At 41.7% G+C, this 19,221-nt stretch overlaps 1 protein-coding gene across 2 annotated transcripts in view; it reads left to right on the top strand.

Moving 5' to 3' along the window:
• Window positions 1-19,221, top strand: part of LOC129755136 (uncharacterized) — an 824,173-nt gene that overhangs the window by 29,500 nt on the left and 775,452 nt on the right. For both annotated transcript variants that reach the window (XM_055751488.1, XM_055751489.1), the window contains exon 3: window positions 14,262-15,209. The gene's annotated coding sequence lies outside the window, so the exon portion shown is untranslated. The remainder of the gene's footprint in view (window positions 1-14,261; window positions 15,210-19,221) is intronic.

Raw genomic sequence — 19,221 nt, 5'->3', positions numbered from 1 at the left:
GAAAGAGCCGCCGCCAATGGAGATATCCGATTACTTTATGACATTTCTCGCCGCCTCAGTGGTGCAAGGACTAATGCAAGAATGCCGCTGAAAGACCGAGCAGGTCAGTTATTGACCGATCGAACAGATCAGCTCAAACGATGGACTGAGCACTTCGAACAACTCTTCCGAGTCACGAATAGCGATGGCCAACAGAATCTGCAGCTCGAAGCGCCAACAGTAAGTCGCATAAATGGCGTCAACTCGGAAGCGCCTTCGCTGGCTGAAATAGAAGTGGCAATCAAAAACATGAAATCCAACAAAGCACCTGGGATCGATTGCATTCCTGCTGAAATGCTGAAAGCCGACCCTGCCCTATCAGCACAAATGTTGCACCGTCTTTTCGCTGACATCTGGGATACTGCAACATTCCCGGCCGACTGGATGCAGGGTATCCTCGTAAAGGTCCCGAAGAAAGGAGACCTGACAGATTGCGGTAACTGGCGAGGCATAACGTTGATCTGTACAACCCTCAAAGTACTCTGCAAAGTGATTCTGAACAGGATCCAGGAGAAAATAGACGCTACACTCCGACGGCAACAAGCTGGATTCCGATCTCGACGATCATGTGTGGACCACATCACAACGCTACGAATCATACTGGAACAAATCAACGAATTTCAGGACTCTCTTCTGCTGGTGTTCGTTGATTTCGAAAAAGCATTCGACCGACTTAACCATGAAAACATCTGGGCGGCTCTAAGGCGACGAGGGGTCCCAGAGAAACTAGTCCATCTCATCGAAGCACAGTATGAGGCATTTTCGTGCAAGGTCTTGCATGACGGTGTCTTGTCCGAACCAATCCCGGTAACTGCTGGAGTGAGACAAGGATGTATTCTATCACCGCTACTTTTTCTAATCGTAATGGATGAGATTCTGATTGGATCGATTGACTGTGCACCGAACCGAGGATTGCCGTGGAATCCTTCAACAATGGAGCAACTGAACGACCTTGACCTGGCTGACGATATTGTTTTGCTCGCCCAAACACAACCAGATATGCAGAGCAAACTCGACGACCTCACCGAAAGCTCCAAGGCAGCAGGTCTCAAAGTCAATGTCGGAAAGACCAAGTCGATGGAGATCAACACAGGAAATCCCTCCAGTTTCATGGTAGCTGGGCAACAGGTTGAGAAAGTGGAATGCTTCCAGTATCTTGGTAGCCAGATTACGCCTGATGGTGGTACCAGAAAAGACATCGAAACACGGATCAGAAAGGCCCGATTTGCGTTTGCGAGTCTCCGAAACATCTGGCGGTCACGCCAGATCTCTCTACGAACAAAAATCCGAATCTTCAACTCAAACGTCAAATCCGTATTGCTGTACGGGTGCGAAACTTGGTGCACATATGCGGTGACGACGCGAAAACTGCAAGTATTTGTAAACCGCTGCCTGCGGAATATCATCCGCGCTTGGTGGCCTGGCAACTGGATCTCGAATGAGGAACTACATCGCCGGTGTCATCAAAAGGCGCTAGAAATCGAGATTCGGGAACGTAAGTGGAGATGGATTGGGCACACGCTGCGAAGAGATGAAAACGAGATTTGCAGAGAGGCGCTGGATTGGAATCCAGAGGGTCATCGAAGAAGAGGCAGACCCAGAAATTCGTGGCGGCGAAGCCTAGCCGCTGAAATCCGAACTGTCGACGAGAATCTTGACTGGGACCAGGTGAAGACGCTGGCTCCGGATCGTCAACAGTGGAGGTCTTTTACCACGGCCCTATGCACCGGAGGATCGGCGCGGGATCATTAAGTAAGTAAGTAAGTTTGGAATCTGCTGCGATGCTAACGCATATCACACGCTATGGGGAAGTACAGACATCAACAATAGAGGTGAGTCCTTTTCAGAGATTCTTGCACAAAACCATATTGCAATATGTAATGAGGGAAACGAACCTACGCTCACAAGCGGGCAGATCAAGCTTTCAAGAGGAATCCCAACAGTTCAGTTCGAGATGTAGCAAAGAAACTGAATCTAACCAAAACTTTCGTGTAAGATGCGAAAAATCGTAAAGGACTACACACGTACAACGTTCAAAAGGCGCCTTATCACGATGAACGGCAGAATACGGTAGGTAAACACGTGCACGGAAGCTCTACACCCAGATGTTGACGAAACAACATTGCCTCGTTATGGATGATTATTTTATTATTTATTTATTATTTACATAGTATTCCGTCTCACGACATAACTTGACGAACATAATTCCTAAAATTCACTCGGTCCATGGCAACCGTTCTCCAATTCCTCGGGCACCCCAAGTCCGCTCGTCTTGTTCCTACCGGATTCGTAGCGAACACCTGTTTTGCAGGACAGTCGTCCGGCATTCTCGCAACATGTCCCGCCCAGCGTATTCGGCCAGCTTTCACCAACTTCTGGATTCTGGGTTCGCCGTAGAGTCGTGCGAGCTCGTGGATCATCGTTCGCCTCTACACTCCGTTCTCCAATACGCCGCCAAAGATGGTTCTTAACACTCGTCGCTCGAATACTCCGAGTGTACGCAGGTCCTCCTCGAGCATTATCCATGTCTCGTGCCCGTAGAGAACAACCGGTCTAATGAGCGTCATATACAGGTTACACTTCGTGCGAGGGCTAAGTCTTCTCGACCGCAGTTGCTTGTGGAGTCCATAGTAGGCACGACTCCCGCTGATAATTCGCCTCCGGATCTCACGGCTGGTGTCATTGTCTGCGGTCAGCAGTAAGCCGAGATAGACAAAGTCTTCGACTATCTCCAGCTCGTCGCCGTCGATCGTTACCTTGTTGTTACTGGACAAGCCGGTTCGGTCGGTCTCGAATCCGCAGGCCAGCATGTACTTCGTCTTGGACGTATTAATCATCAACCCAATCCTTCCTGCTTCGCGTTTCAGTTTGCGGTAGATGTCTTCCACCGCCACAGATGATCCGCCGACTATATCAATGTCATCGGCAAAGCAGATAAGTTGACTGGATCTGTTGAAAATCGTGCCCCGCATTTCGTCCACCGCTCGTCGAATAACACCTTCTAGCGCCACGTTGAACAACATGTAGGATAGACCATCACCTTGTCGAAGCTCCCTGCGCGATTCGAATGAGCTCGACAATTCACCCGAGATCCGCAAACAGCACTGCGTTCCATCCATCGTCGCCTTGATCAGTCTGATCAGCTTCCCGGAAAAGCCGTTCTCGTCCATGATTTTCCATAGCTCGTTACGGTCGATCGTGTCGTATGCGGCTTTGAAGTCGATGAATAGATGGTGCGTAGGGACTTGGTGTACCAGGCATTTTTGGAGGATTTGCCGTAATGTGAATATCTGGTCCGTCAAAAACCGCCCCTCCACTCCCCTGATGACTTCCCACGAATCTGTTTGCTTGTGGCGTTAGGCGGCGGAGGAGGATTCGGGACAACACTTTGTAGGCGGCATTGAGGACAATGATCGCTCGGTAGTTCTCACAGTTCAATTTGTCGCCCTTCTTGTAGATGGGACATATTACGCCCTCCTTCCACTCCTCCGGTAGCTGTTCTATGTCCCAGATCCGGACTATCAACCGGTGTAGGCAATCGGCCAACTTGTCCGGGCCCATTTTGATGAGTTCAGCTGCGATACCATCCTTCCCAGCCGACTTGTTTCTATTCAGCTGGCGAATGGCTTCCTTAACTTCGCTCATCGTTGGGAGTGGCTCCTCTACGTCGTTGGCTACGCCGGCGATGTACCTTCCCCCACCGTCTTGATCTCCTGCACGTGCGCCGTTCAGGTGTTCATCGAAGTGCTGCTTCCACCTTTTGATCACCTCACGATTGTCCGTCAGGATGCCTCCGTCCTTATCCCGGCACATTTCGGCTTGCGGCACGAAGCCTTTGCGGGATGTGTTGAGTTTCTGATAGAACTTTCGTGTTTCTTGGGAACGATGCAGCTGCTCCAGCTCCTCCTCCTCCAGGCGGCGCTTTTTCTCCTGGAAAATTCGGACTCGCTGCCTCTTCCGCTGTCGGTGATTTGTAACATTTCGACGGGTGCCTCTTTGCACTACTGCCGCCCGCGCGGCATTCTCTTCGTCCATCACCCTCCTACACTCCTCGTCGAACCAGTCGTTCCGTCGAGTTCGCTCCACATAACCGATGACGTTGTCAGCAGCACTGTTGATGGCTGTCTTGATGGTATCCCAACAGTCCTCGAGAGGGGCTTCGTCAAGCTCGCCCTCTGCCGGCAGCGCTGCTTCGACCGATTGCGCGTAGTCTGCCGCGACTTCGGGCTGCTTCAGTCGCGCGATATTTAACCGAGGCGAGCGCCGGTTGCGTGCGTTATGGATGATGAGACTTAGGTAAAAGCAGAATGCAGGCAGCTTCCAGGGGTCCAGTTTTTCACCGCTCTTCATAAGTTCGGTGTCCTTGATGACGTTAGAAAGCAGAAGATGTCAAAGTTTGCCAAAAATACATGATTTGGCAAGCAATTTGTTCCTGTGAAGAGCGGAGCACCCCATTCGTAACAACTGGAACGGTCAATGGGCAGGTTATTTGTTATTTATTTATTCTCATCAATAGATCTCAAATTGATTCAAACGATAGGTTAAAAATTAAAGACAAACTACAATTACATGGAATTTACCCTATACTATACTTAAAGCACTAAGGATTCTTCTTCGGAATAATTCCCTCGAAACGTCAAAATTAAAATGATCGGAGAAGCGGTTAAACGTCCTTTTTGCACCAATTAGCGCTGTATTAGCTCCGTAATTATTCTGTCGGAGAGGAGCAAAGAGCTGAAGATTACGATTCCTCAAGCCTCGTGATCGTACGCTGAGTTGGAGTGCTTCTAGCAGTGCAGGGCAGTCGGTTCACGCCTGCAGCGTGTCGATTTCGATAAGGCGGCAGCGGCTTTCGTAGCTGGGAAGTCGGAACGGATCTTGCCAGTTCAGGTTCCGGAGAGCGAAGCGCAAAAAACGCTTCTGGATGGCCTCGATACGCTCCGAGCCATTTTGGTAGTAGGGGCACCATTCAGCCAAGGCATATTCGAGGGACGATCGAACCAAGCTGCAGTAAAGACTCTTGAGACAATAAATATCCTTAAAGTCTTTTGTCATGCGGAATAAAAGATCCAGGCATCTGAAAGCTTTATCGACGATGTAGTTTGTGTGGATCTTGAAATCCAGCCGTTTGTCCAGGATCTTACCAAGGTCTTTCACATGCTCAACTCGTGCAACTGCCTCATGTCCTAGAAAATTATCAGCAGATAGCGGTAGCCGCTTGCGTGAAAACGAAATTACTGTACATTTGGTGCGATTCAAGAAAAGGCAATTGACATCACACCAGGCGGCGAAGATGTTAAACTGGCTCTGCAAGACGCTGACATCTTCGGGGCTGTTGATGGGTTGAAACAATTTCAAGTCGTCGGCATACGCCAGTTTTGGTTCATCGAAAAGCAGCAGCACGTCGTTGAAGTAGATCATGAATATGATATACTTCAGAGTGGTAAGAAGTCAATTTCTTGCCGAAGCATCTCCACCTCCCGAACGCACCGGAACTGCGGCCAATTGAAAAGTACTGGGCCATCATGAAGCAGACATTGCCACGCGAAAAAAAGTTGGTCCATATGTTATACAGGACCTTGAGTAAATAATGTAAATAAGAAGGTGCGTGCGAAATTGAACAAAACCAACATGGGAAAATATTCATAATATGTTTTATTTTTTTCGCTGAAAGTTTGAATGTGATTGGTTGAACGGGTGAATTTTGCCGAATATTTTTGTGTGTCGCAATTTGATTCCGTACACCCTTTATGCACACTTTGTGGGCACGCGTTTTAGTAGATATGGAACTTTTGGTTTTTTTTTCCTTGTAGGGGAGAGCCCACTGCGACCAGTAGTTGATCTATTGTGGTATTTACCCCGCGTTACTATAAGCTTTCAGGTTCACCTGCACTATTGATTGGAGTGACAGTTGATTGCTGACTAAGCATTTTATTTGATATAACCTTCTTAGGGCTGATATGCAACCATATGTCTTGTGCGCTTATTAACTTTGCCCCAAGTACACGCTCTCTCCTATTTAGGAGGGCGCAGCAGTTGCATAGAAGATGCTCTGCAGTTTCTTTTTCGAACCCGCAGAACCGACAGTCTTCGTTTTGAATTATGTTTATCCTTTTGAGATGCTGTTTTGTAGGACAATGTCCGGTCAAGAGACCTGTGTAAGTACTTAGTTCGTGCTTACTTAAGTTCAACATGTTTTTTGAGAGTCGTGCGCTTGGTTCAATGAATCTTTTTGCCTGAGTTGCTCCCTCCGCTGTTTTCCAGTTGGAAACAATAGTGGTGCTTTCCCAGTTCTTGAGCTCCATGGTCAAGGCACTTCTCGATACTCCGCAGAAAGGTTCAGGTCCAATCAACAGTCCCTGAGATCCTTCCCTAGCTAGTTGGTCTGCTTCTTCGTTCCCTAGGATACCGCAGTGGCCTGGTACCCAGAATAAAGATACTCTTTTGGTTGCTTGGGATTGCTGCCTGACGGAGTTTGTTGCTTGGCCATTCAATTTGTAGACGACTTTGAAATTCTTTTGCTGACATTGACTACTAGCCACTGTGGCCCACTAGTCAGGATCTAACGAAAGTGACTGATATTGAGCAGCATTGGCTATACTCCTTATTCAATATTTATTTAATTTTGCAGTAAGATGCCGTTTCAAACGCCTTTTTTAAGTCCAAGAATAAGGCACCAAATATATTTTTGGAGTCAATTGTGAAATCCATAAGTTCAAAAACAGCGATAACAGTATTTAAGCCTGCTCTAAACCCATATTGTATACTATATAGAAAATTAAATTGTTGCAATTGAAGAAATTTGTAATTCTATTAACAAGTAATTTCTCGAAAACTTTGCTAAAAACGCTGAGACTTGATTTTGGTCGATAGTTGCTAACATGTTCTGGATCACCTGATCCAAATATAAATAGGAATCACTCTTGCTGTTTCAAGGCAATATGAGTAATTTCTAGATTCAGTTATTGAGTTGATAAACTGTTTGAGAAAGGGAGTCAATAATATGCTGTTATTTTTTAACATACGCACGGGAAAAGTATCAAATCCACAGCTTTGTTTTGTTTTAAAGGGTAAAAATGATCAAATTGACTCCATTTTCATCCATTGGTTCCAAGAAAATTGTGTTCTGAACTTCGTTGATATATGTAGAATCTTTATATATAAAAATGAATGTTTGTCTGTCTGTCTGTTCCCTATAGGCTCGAAAACTACCGAACCGATCAATGTGAAACTTGGTTTGTAAGAGTTTTTGGGGGCGGAGATGGTTTCTAAATTACTTTCAAACCGCTCCGACTTGAAGGAGGGAGGCTCCCATACAATTAAAAAAAATGACATAATTCGAACATTTTTTGAAAACTAATGGACCGATCAACGTGAAATTTGGTGAGTAGCTTGGCTCCTATATAAAACTAACACAAATTTGAAACAGTTCGTACAATTTTCAGAAACTACAAAACCGATCATCGTGGAATTTAGTGGGTAGTCGATTTCAAGACTGCATATGGTTTTATAATAGTTCCAAACCTCTCCGACCCAAAAAGGGGGCTCCCATACAAATTTAACAAAAAAATGACAAAATTTTAACTATCCTCGAAGGATTTTTGTTTAAAGTGATGAATGTAAGCGTTTTGACATAATGAGATGGTTTATTGAATTGACAAATCAATTTTAATAAAATTAGATGATATGCTGTATTGAGAGACGCTTCATTTGTAAATGAATGAAGGCTCTTATAGGGTAAATGATCTTGAGCGGAACTAGTCGAAATCTGATCTTGAGCGGAACCATTTACTTTTCCTAAGATCTAAGCAATGATTATTTATGAATCTTATCAAAATGTTGAAATAACACTTTTTCAAGATCTTTTCATACAACCTTTGTCATTTTTGCTAAAATTTATGAAATGAAATAATGTTATTAGAAGCTTTAAAAACATACGCATTTCTGCTGCTATTTTCACCAATCTGAGCTGACTTTGAACGTCAATTTATGGAACCCTTGGCCGTCATAATCTGATTCTTAATGACTAAAATGGTTGAAAAACTCATAAAAAAGCATTATTCGGATTTTTGTAACAAGTTTTTCATCAAAGTATCAATTAATCGCGTGGTTTTAAAAAGTAAAATATGATCTTGAGTGGAACCATCTTTGATCTTGAGCTTCCAAAATAAACCGCTAGGTGCGCTGCTTTATGCCTTATGTCTCACACGGGGTTTTTACCCCTTAATATATGCAGCACCTTTTATATATCAACTTTAGGGACAGAAAAGATGTAAAATTAATTTCGAGTAGAACCAAAAGTTACAGCGTACCAAACCAGGCACACAAAAATTGATTCTTCCTTTCAGAGGGCCGACGGGAAGGAGGAGGAAGGCTTTCTACATATTTTTTAGTCATAGTTCGAAACTGATGAAAAATAATGATTCAATTAATAAATAATAAAACTTAACGATTCAATTAATGGCCTATCCGATTCCCTAGTGTTTGATGTTACACTTGAGTTCGAACTCATGGAAATCGGTTTGATAATAATTGTTTTATCAATTGAGCTTAATACTTAATGTTTCCATATTTTTTTATATAAATAAAATGGCTAGTGAAGTAGACAATGTGCAACTCGAGACCCCATACACCCAACCTTCGGGTAGTGGTCATATCACCTCTTGTCTGCAACTCCGATTCTCTACCTCCCCGTGGTACTAGCTGGGGTGCGAGCAACCTTAGCGGAGATCGGGTACCCAACCCCGGTGGATGCTTTGGTCGCATGCAGAATGAGTTAGGGGGCTTCGCACGCGTCTGTTCTCCATGTTAGGGGCGGCGTGCGGAGTGCAACAACGTCCTGGTGGTGTTCGGGACCCAAAACAGCAACATCACGACGGTCCTCCTGCGAGATAGTGGGGTTAGCTGCGGGCCTTGCGAGCCTGTGACTACTAAAAAAAACATAAGCAACGAATAACGAACAACAAATTTCGGATGGAAATCGGCAAAGACCCACGCGACGAAAAGGGACTAGCGATTGGAAACTTGGAACATGGAACTGCCGATCTCTAAATTTTGTGGGCAGTACCCACGTGCTCTCCAACGAATTGAAGAGCCGCAAATTCGACATCGTAGCGCTGCAGGAGGTATGCTGGAAGGGCTCCACGGTACGAACGTATCCAGATGGTCGAGCCATCTACCAGAGCTGCGGCAACACACACGAGCTTGGAACAGCTTTTATAGTGATGGGAAAGATGCAAAAGCGCGTGATCGGGTGGTGGCCGATCAACTCACGAATGTGCCGGTTGAGAATCAAGGGCCGGTTCTTCAACATCAGCATCATCAACGTGCACAGCCCTCACCTCGGAAGTACCGGTGACGACAAAGACGAATTCTACGCGCAGCTGGAGCGTGAATACGACCGTTGCCCAAAACATGATATCAAGATCGTCATCGGGGATTTCAATGCTCAGGTCGGCCAGGAGGAGGAATTTAAACCGACAATTGGAAGGTTCAGCGCGCACCAGCTGACCAACGAAAACGGCCTCAGACTCATTGATTTCGCCGCCTCCAAACGAATGGCCGTACGTAGTACCTTTTTTCAGCACCGCCTCCCACACAAGTACACCTGGAGATCACCGTACCAAACTCAATCACAGATCGACCACGTTTTGATAGACAGCCGGCACTTCTCAGACATCATCGACGTCAGATCCTGTCGGGGCGCCAACATCGAGTCGGACCATTATCTGGTGATGGTGAAGATGCGCCCAAAACTCTCCGTAGTGAACAACACGCGAAACCGGCGCCCGCCTCGGTTAAATATCGCGCGACTGAAGCAACCTGAGGTCGCGGCAGACTACGCGCAATCGGTCGAAGCAGCGCTGCCGGCAGAGGGCGAGCTTGACGAAGCCCCTCTCGAGGACTGTTGGGATACCATCAAAACAGCCATCAACAGTGCTGCGGAGAACGTCATCGGTTATGTGGAGCGATCTCGACGGAACGACTGGTTCGACGAGGAGTGTAGGAGGGTGATGGACGAAGAGAATGCCGCGCGGGCGGCAGTAGTGCAAAGAGGCACCCGTCGAAATGTGGAAAATCACCGACAGCGGAAGAGGCAGCGAGTTCGACTTTTCCAGGAGAAAAAGCGCCGCCTGGAGGAGGAGGAGCTCGAGGAGCTGGAGCAGCTGCATCGTTCCCAAGAAACACGAAAGTTCTATCAGAAACTCAACGCATCCCGCAAAGGCTTCGTGCCGCAAGCCGAAATGTGCCGGGATAAGAACGGGGGTATCCTGACGGACAATCGTGAGGTGATCAAAAGGTGGAAGCAGCACTTCGATGAACACCTGAACGGCGCACATGCAGGAGATCAAGACGGTGGGGGAAGGTATATCGCCGGCGTAGCCAACGACGAAGAGGAGCCACTCCCAACGATGAGTGAAGTTAAGGAAGCCATTCGCCAGCTGAATAGAAACAAGTCGGCTGGGAAGGATGGCATCGCAGCTGAACTCATCAAAATGGGCCCGGACAGGTTGGCCGATTGCCTACACCGGTTGATAATCCGGATCTGGGACATAGAACAGCTACCGGAGGAGTGGAAGGAAGGGGTAATATGCCCCATCTACAAGAAGGGCGACAAATTGGACTGTGAGAACTACCGAGCGATCACTGTCCTCAATGCCGCCTACAAAGTGTTGTCCCGAATCCTACTCCGCCGCCTCACGCCACAAGCAAACAGATTCGTGGGAAGTCATCAGGCCGGCTTCATGGAGGGACGGTCTACGACGGACCAGATATTCACATTACGGCAAATCCTCCAAAAATGCCGTGAACACCAAGTCCCTACGCATCATCTATTCATCGACTTCAAAGCCGCATACGACACGATCGACCGTAACGAGCTATGGAAAATCATGGACGAGAACGGCTTTTCCGGGAAGCTAATCAGACTGATCAAGGCGACGATGGATGGAACGCAGTGCTGTGTGCGGATTTCGGGTGAATTGTCGAGTTCATTCGAATCGCGCAGGGGGCTTCGACAAGGTGATGGTCTATCCTGCATGATGTTCAACGTGGCGCTAGAAGGTGTTATTCGACGAGCGGTGGGCGAAATGCGGGGCACGATTTTCAACAGATCCAGTCAACTTATCTGCTTTGCCGATGACATTGATATAGTCGGCAGATCATCTGCGGCGGTGGAGGAGATCTACCGCAAACTGAAACGCGAAGCAGGAAGGATTGGGTTGATGATTAATACGTCCAAGACGAAGTACATGCTGGCCTGCGGATCCGAGACCGACCGAACCCGCTTGTCCAGTAATAACAAGGTCACGATCGACGGCGACGAGCTGGAGATAGTCGAAGACTTTGTCTATCTCGGCTCACTGGTGACGGCAGACAATGACACCAGCCGTGAGATCCGGAGGCGAATTATCAGCGGAAGTCGTGCCTACTATGGACTCCACAAGCAACTGCGGTCGAGAAGACTTTGCCCTCGCACGAAGTGTAACCTGTATATGACGCTTATTAGACCGGTTGTTCTCTACGGGCACGAGACATGGATATTGCTCGAGGAGGACCTGCGTACACTCGGGGTATTCGAGCGACGAGTGTTAAGAACCATCTTTGGCGGCGTACAGGAGAACGGAGTGTGGAGGCGAAGGATGAACCACGAGCTCGCGCGACTCTACGGCGAACCCAGTATCCAGAAGGTGGTGAAAGCTGGCCGGATACGCTGGGCGGGACATGTTGCGAGAATGCCGGACGACTGTCCTGCAAAACAGGTGTTCGCTACGAATCCGGTAGGCACAAGACGAGCGGGGGCGCAACGAGCGAGGTGGTTAGACCAAGTGGAGCGTGATCTGGCGAACGTGGGGTGCCCGAGAAATTGGAGAACGGTTGCCATGGACCGAGTGAATTTTAGGAATTATGTTCGTCAAGTTATGTCGTGAGACGGAATACTATGTAAATAAATAAATAATATAAATAAAATTTTTATCGTGATCCATAAGAAACTGGAATTTATTATAAACTATATTCTTTGAAAGAGTTGTTTAAAGCAAGGTTGCCGAATTCTCAGAAAAATCTGTATTTTTACTGAATTTTGAGCAAATTTTTATCACAGAATTTGTGATAAAAATCAATGAATTTCGAAACATTCAAAAATTTCACAGAATTTTTCAATTTTGAATAGATTTCCAATATTATTATTTTTTTGGTCAACATAAAATTTTGGTTTCTTATTGAAAATTAGAAAAGTATGATGAGATTTTCAATGTAAACTGATTTTTCCCAACTAAAATGTAAAAAATACCCAAGTATCATGACTTTTCAATGAAATTAAAGGAATTAGCATCACAGAATGAATATTCGGATAAAATCACAAAAAAAAAACAGATTTTTTACTCAAAAACACTTTGATTAAGAGAAATGTACAGTTTTTTTTTTGCAAAATCTGTAATATAAGGAATCTACTTTTGTATTACTGACTTTGTCGTAACCTTCAAAAGTTGTTCGAGGCAATATGATCCTAAACGCGCACATTCAAATAGTCATTTAAATATACTCACGAGTGCTTACGAATTGAATTTTTGAGATAAAAAAAACTAAAATTTGAATTTAGAGAATCGATTCTTTCGAAATAAGATACAGTGAATCAAAGTGAAAAGTGTATATCTTTTTTGAAGTAAGAAAAACATTTGAACGGATATTTTGATAACAACTTTGGAAGGCTAATTTTTTGTAATTTACTTGAAAACATTAATTTTTTAACTTTAAAATCTTTAAAGATGAAATTCAGTTGTAACTTGTAGTTTTCACAGCTACACAAAGATTAGGAATGAGAGCTATTAAAGAAATCTTTCAGTACAAAATGGTTCCGCTCAAGATCATATTTTAGTTCCGCTCAAGATCAGAATTCTTACTTCAGTAGAACAGCTCTAGAGTTATTAGGATTTACACTAAAATATTCTTAAAATCATCATTAGAAAGCAGAAACCAAGATCTATTCGCTGAACTAAAAAAAAATCGTTCGGATATAACCCCTATCCACACCGCTTGATCAACTGTTCCGAGTTGCATCGAATTGGGCCATTTAGTTCCGCTCAAGATCATTTACCTTATTCAATATATGTAAAATACATATTACAGACCCCGTTAGTTTTTGGCAAAATTCGATTTTGGCAACATGTGCCAAAATCGGTTTTATTTAGGCAAACAACATAAATACATTTTTACGTTCTGAAATGGTGACAAAATTTAATAAAAAAGAAATCGTAAAAAAAACTTAACTAGAATAGTGAAAAATGCATCAAAAACATGAAAAAATAATCAAAAATGTTTCAAGATTGACTAAAAATAACGATAACGATAATAAAAATAGTTTTTTTTTAAAAATAAGGGAACAACAAAAATTAAGATAAAAATCGTTCGATTTTGACAACATTCGATTTTGGCAACATTCAATTTTGGCAACACAAAATGATCGAACATGTTGCCAAAATCGAAAGATACGTTGGACTATGATAACAGTAAGATGTTTTCATAAAGTTTGGCACTTTTTTTTTGATTATGTACAAATTGGTCTGTATTATTCAAATACTCCTACCGCTTCAAGAAGGGGCGTTTTCTTTATTTTAAGGGATTTTTTATTGTATTGAAAATCCCTCCTATTTCCTTCCTTCCTCCTTCAACCCTCAAACCATTAAACTCAACACAATCTATAAGCTCAGTTACCATGAAAAATAGATAACATTTGATTGTGAAATTTTATGAAAAATGAAACTTATTGTTATTTTAAAAATTGCAACGAATTAAATGTTTTCCATGGAAGGGGAACAAAGTACACCGGGTAAGCTAGTAAGTCAAAATAATCAGTTTCAACGTGTATTTCCTTAGAAAGATTGGATCCAAAGAAAAATATCTGTTAAATTTAATGATTCTGTAATGAGTTCTTCACCGTCTGTTAGAGTAGTTAGTGACGATGATTTAGATTTCTTCAAATGTTGATTGATGTTAATACCATAAATAAGTTTAAATCTATTTTCAAGGGCAGAAAATAAATCCGAGTGCGGTTCTGGACATTTTTTCTGAAGGGAAGAATGGGGGGTTACACGATAGGGAAGTTTGCGTAAAACGCTCTAAGGTGATCGAGAGACCACGAAGTGCCGAGAAGAATTACGACCAGAATAATAATTTGGTTCTCCTTTGGTTTTCTCTTTTGGCTTCGCGCTGTTTATTTACAGGAGTACGAGGACAGAACGCCAAAAAGGACGATCACAAAAGTAAGGTACCTACCTACGTAATGTAAGTTGAGTGCAGAAACGATAACAACAACAACATTAAAAAAAAGTCCTGTTGCTGGCTGGGAGGAAAAGAAAAACCACAAATCAGTTAGAGGCAGCAACGAGAAAACGTGATTTGTGAACGACACAGAGAGACAGAGGTGAAGAGCGATAACGGAATAAAGAGAGTGGGGTGCTGGAGGTGCTTTTTCCACAAGAAAAGCTCGGGCCAGCTGAAGTTGTCGTGTTCCAGTGTCGCCGTTTGGGATTGCCTATTTTTAGCAGTGTAGGCTGCACGATCTCTCGTTCTTAGCTTAGGCCTTTTTGTGGTGTGGGCGAAGAAGGAAAAAATATTGACGCTCCGGTTAGAAGCAGGCATTCCGATTTCTACGAATGATTGCGTGCGGTTGTCGAGAATCGGGCTGAGCTTGCAGGCTGCCAAATATCCTCGACGTCGCCGTCGGTTTGAATCGGAAACTCCGAAAAAGGAAGTAATCCCCATGGTTGTCGTTTCGTGAAAGAATCCGTGTTTCGTCTATCTGGTGACCGCTATAGGTCTTTTTTATTCTTTCTTCATTTTCCTGCCGGGATGTGAAAGCAAATTGGAAGAGAGAGGCCAAACGTGTCGAATTTATATCGCAAGCTCGGTGCTAAGAGTGATTTTTGGTTCGTCGTTTATCGTCAGCTAAATAAAAGTGCTGCTCGCAGCCCGAGATATTTAAGTGAATTAGTGAATATTGAATTTGGCATCGCTGTGGCAGCGCAGAACCGAAGAGGAAAAACAGATAGACATCTTACTGGCTCTTGAGGGATCCATCCAGCCAGCCCAAAAACCCAAAAGTTGGCAAAAGAAAAGAAAAACTCAAAAAGCTCCACCAAGTTCGGGTGCCACAAGAGGGCGGAAATAAGGTTAGTATGGAAATTACGTTATGTATGAATGTATGTTGTACATGGGCGTAATTGGGAAGCCACGCGTTTGTTTCTCGTGTATCTTATTGGAAAATGGCGAAAACGTGACGGTGCCTGTGTAAACACTTGCTCTTCGCATAAGCGAATTTTCCCTTCATTCATAATAGGCCGTATCTACAAGTAGAGCGTTGAATGTAAATGTGAATGACACATTCGATAGGTCTGTTAATAATGATGTTCTAAAATATATACGAATATGAGAGATGTAGGTATAATAGCAAATCGCGTGAGTTTAATTCAATTCATGCGATCAGAGTAGTAAAAAAGCAGAGGGGGAATATATATTACTTTTTCCTGCGGCTCCATATATTTTCACTTCATAAATCACTCATGGGTTTCAATGTTGATTGTGTGATAAGACTTTCAGATCCATCGATATGTTGATGCACAGATTGGATAAATAAACTTGTGCCTATTCCTCATTGGAAAATGTTATAACTACCGACTACCGAATTAGAAAAAAAAACCGGGTGGGTGGGTTTAGGTTGATAGTTGCCAATAAGACTTGTATTTTGTAGCTTTCTATTGTTGTAGGTTTGTAATTTAAATAAATTTAAATAAGAGAAAAATAGTGAAAACTTTTTACAAATGTTCTCAATTTAATTATTCAAAAAGATTATTTTCGTAATTTTTACGATTGGTAGTTTAAAAATTATAACTGTAAGAATTCTTTAAAGAGTTTTCCGATATAAATGTCATTTCACAAATGAAAATTAAAAACACATTTTCGTAGAAGAAAATGTAAACAAAATATTCAAGTTATCCACAATATTTTTACTAGACATCTTCATATCATCGTAAGACCTTCACCAAAATTTGAAAGATTCTCATTTTGCAACAATTCCAAAACAGTTATTTGAGAAAAGTGTTCTTTAAAAATTGCTGTAAATTAAAAAACTGAATATTTAATTATTTTTCTGAAGAATTTTGCTGAATCGTTGTTCGAAAGTATCGAATTATTAATAATTCATGTTTCAATGCTTCTATTTTTAAATATAAATTTAATTCTAAATAAGTTCATCAAAATCATATTCTTAGGTATGAAGCTTTTGACACTTCATTTTTATTTGTTTTTTTTTTTAATTCCGAGCTCTCATACTAGATTTTTGATTTTTTTGTAACTAAATCCAAAGAAATAGTAACTAATTTGCAACAAAAAATTTTAGAAAAAAATTCTCTCAATATTTCCAATCTTTTTGTATAATGTTTGAATAATAAAAGAATATTGAACAAACAGTGAATTTCTGAAAGTTCATACTATTTCAACATTTCAGTGAAAAGTCATAATCAATTGCAGTTGAAATAACCAAACCTTCAGATTCAGAGTGGATTTTTTAACCTAAGTGATTAAGCTGGATTTTTACTCAATATTTTAAATATTATTGTGTAGATGAGCTAAAAACAGTATCGGCGATAAAATTGGTGTGAATTCTGAAATCCAGCCGTGTTGGTTAAAAATTAGAAAAATGTCTTCAGAATGTTCAACTTGAGCGATTGCTATGTTTCCGAGAAAATAGTCATGGATGACGGAATAGTTTTATCTCACCTGAGAAAAATTAAAACATAGGCAAGTTTTAAAGTTTATGTTTTAAAAACAGATTTTGGAAACAAATTTCTGAACTCTATTTTTTTTATCAGAAGTAGTATTTTCAGTATTTTTAGAAAATTGAATAGATATCATTAGAGATGTACCGAATAGTGCGAACGGCTGAATACCGACTATAAGCCCTTTTCAAGTAATCGTTGAAACGAATATTCTTAAAATAAATAGCATGAACATGAAAAATCGTAAATAAGCTAAAAATGTGTTCAAAAGTACCGTCTGAATCATCGAATATTCTGCGAAAAATACCATTGTGAGTAATATTTTAAAAGTGATGATAGAATTGATGAAAATAAATTTCAATTTTGCATTGAAAACAAACAATGCGTGACAACTGCACTCACATACATACGCAGGTAACGCGAGCCACTTACAGCTTTGGAACAAAAATACTAATCAAAACAGGTGAAAAACACTATTTTTTCGAGCTTTGTATAAAATTTGAAGCATAACTGATATCATATTTCAACGGATAATCTAAGTTTCATATTCTTAATGTAATTTTTTATTACCATAAATTCTCTATAATTGAAACTTATTTTTATAACTTTAATCATAATTTGGTCTCAGGACAACTTTGTCGTAGCCATTTCTTACTTAATTAACTAAATTTGAAAGTTTTAAATTAAAGAATGGATTTTTTTTAAACTGTTATTGAAATTGTTTAATTGTGATTACGGCTCAAAATGTATGACGCCCTTTGAGTCAAAGGGGTTTCAGTGCATAAAAGCTAATGAAGATCTAAAATATCACAATAAACGAGCCTTCACTAATCACTAATCGTACTTCCACAGCCAGAACTTATGTCTGAGTCCCAAAGAATAATAAAATGTGTTATTATTCCTCTTTTCTTTGTTCATGTTTTTAATTATTTTAACATAAAAACATTAAAATAATCAAAAACATAAAGTGGTTGGGCCTACCATGGAGCAGAGAACGCAGAGACATCTGGTACACAGGAACAGGAAGAAACGTGGACCACCAGTACCATACGTTTCAAATGGGCGGTATCGTTGGAAGCATGCTAAGAAAAATGCTCCTTGATGCGTAGACTATGCGTCATGTAAATTAACTTTATCAATCACCAGGCCCTTTCTTCAGCGGTTGGAAATGATTTATTTTATACACAGAAATCACAAAACTTGAACAGAAGCGTTTTGAAGAGTTTGATGAAATAAAGAAGGAGATTAAGATTCTAAGGTTCTTTTTCTAAGAAGAACTGTTTTGGATTTCAGTGTACAATCATTTCTGGTCATCGACCAAGGATAAAGCGCCTTTACTCGCTCTTGGAAATAAAAAAGAGAATAAAAAAAATTAGCAGAACATGAAACCTTTCGAGATCTGTTTAGAGCTCGAAAGATTTATCAAAAATTTCACCCTTGTTATCAACTAATTGGAACCCGTTTAAAGTTGGCCATCAATCATAAGCTGTTTAAACCATTAAAATTATTATCTGAAATGTATGACTTCCTTCATGCATGTTAGATTTTTTTATTTGTAGAAAAATTGTAACAAGTTTACCAGAATATTTTTTAAATGTTAGTCTTGAATAATTTAAAAAATAATTTGCCTTTCGAAAAAATGAGTTTAACTTAATTATAGATACTTATCTTCGCGCAGCATGTCCCAATTAGGCGTTCGGAATGAAAGTTAAAAGCTTTCCATTCGTTGCTCTAGAGAAATCCGCAAACGTGTAAAAAGTTCTGTGAATCTTCATATGTTTCTCGCTCAGAGGCAGATAGAATTTATCACAGTAAAATTTTTTTAAGTAAAATGAAACAATCTCACCCAATCCAACTAATTTTTCCTGGCTGCTAAGCGCACTTTCTGCGAAATTGTTGTCACATCTGGTAACTGCAGCTCCATTCCACAGACAACATTATTCCAAAATAAGCTATGCAAAAACCATCATAGCTAGCTATGTAAAAAAGCAACGAAAAAAAAAAACTTCCAATGTCATAAAATCACTTGTTATTTTCGTTGATTTATCATTAAAAAGCACAATTCAAACACCACTGCTATGTGCTGTTGGTTCTTCACATTAAAAACACATTTTTTGCCAACCATTTGAAACTTTCCCAAGCAAACAGCGAGAGATTTTGGAAGCAAATCACTAAACATGATTAGTCACTTTCCTCACAATATTATTTCCGGAACACAACTTTCGTTTTGGGGAATTGTTCTATAATCTGCACAACTTTTTTCTCCATTTTCCTTGTATTAACAAAATTGCAACCATTAATTTATATGTCCTCACTGATGTACTTCATGACTAACAATCACGACTTTTCCACCCGAAATTCGATAGATTTTCATTCTTTTCCCACACTCGTTTTTCAACCGGGAAGA

Source organism: Uranotaenia lowii, chromosome 3 (assembly GCF_029784155.1).
Source record: "Uranotaenia lowii strain MFRU-FL chromosome 3, ASM2978415v1, whole genome shotgun sequence".
Lineage (NCBI taxonomy): Eukaryota > Metazoa > Arthropoda > Insecta > Diptera > Culicidae > Uranotaenia > Uranotaenia lowii.
This window is presented reverse-complemented; position numbering and strand designations above follow the sequence as displayed.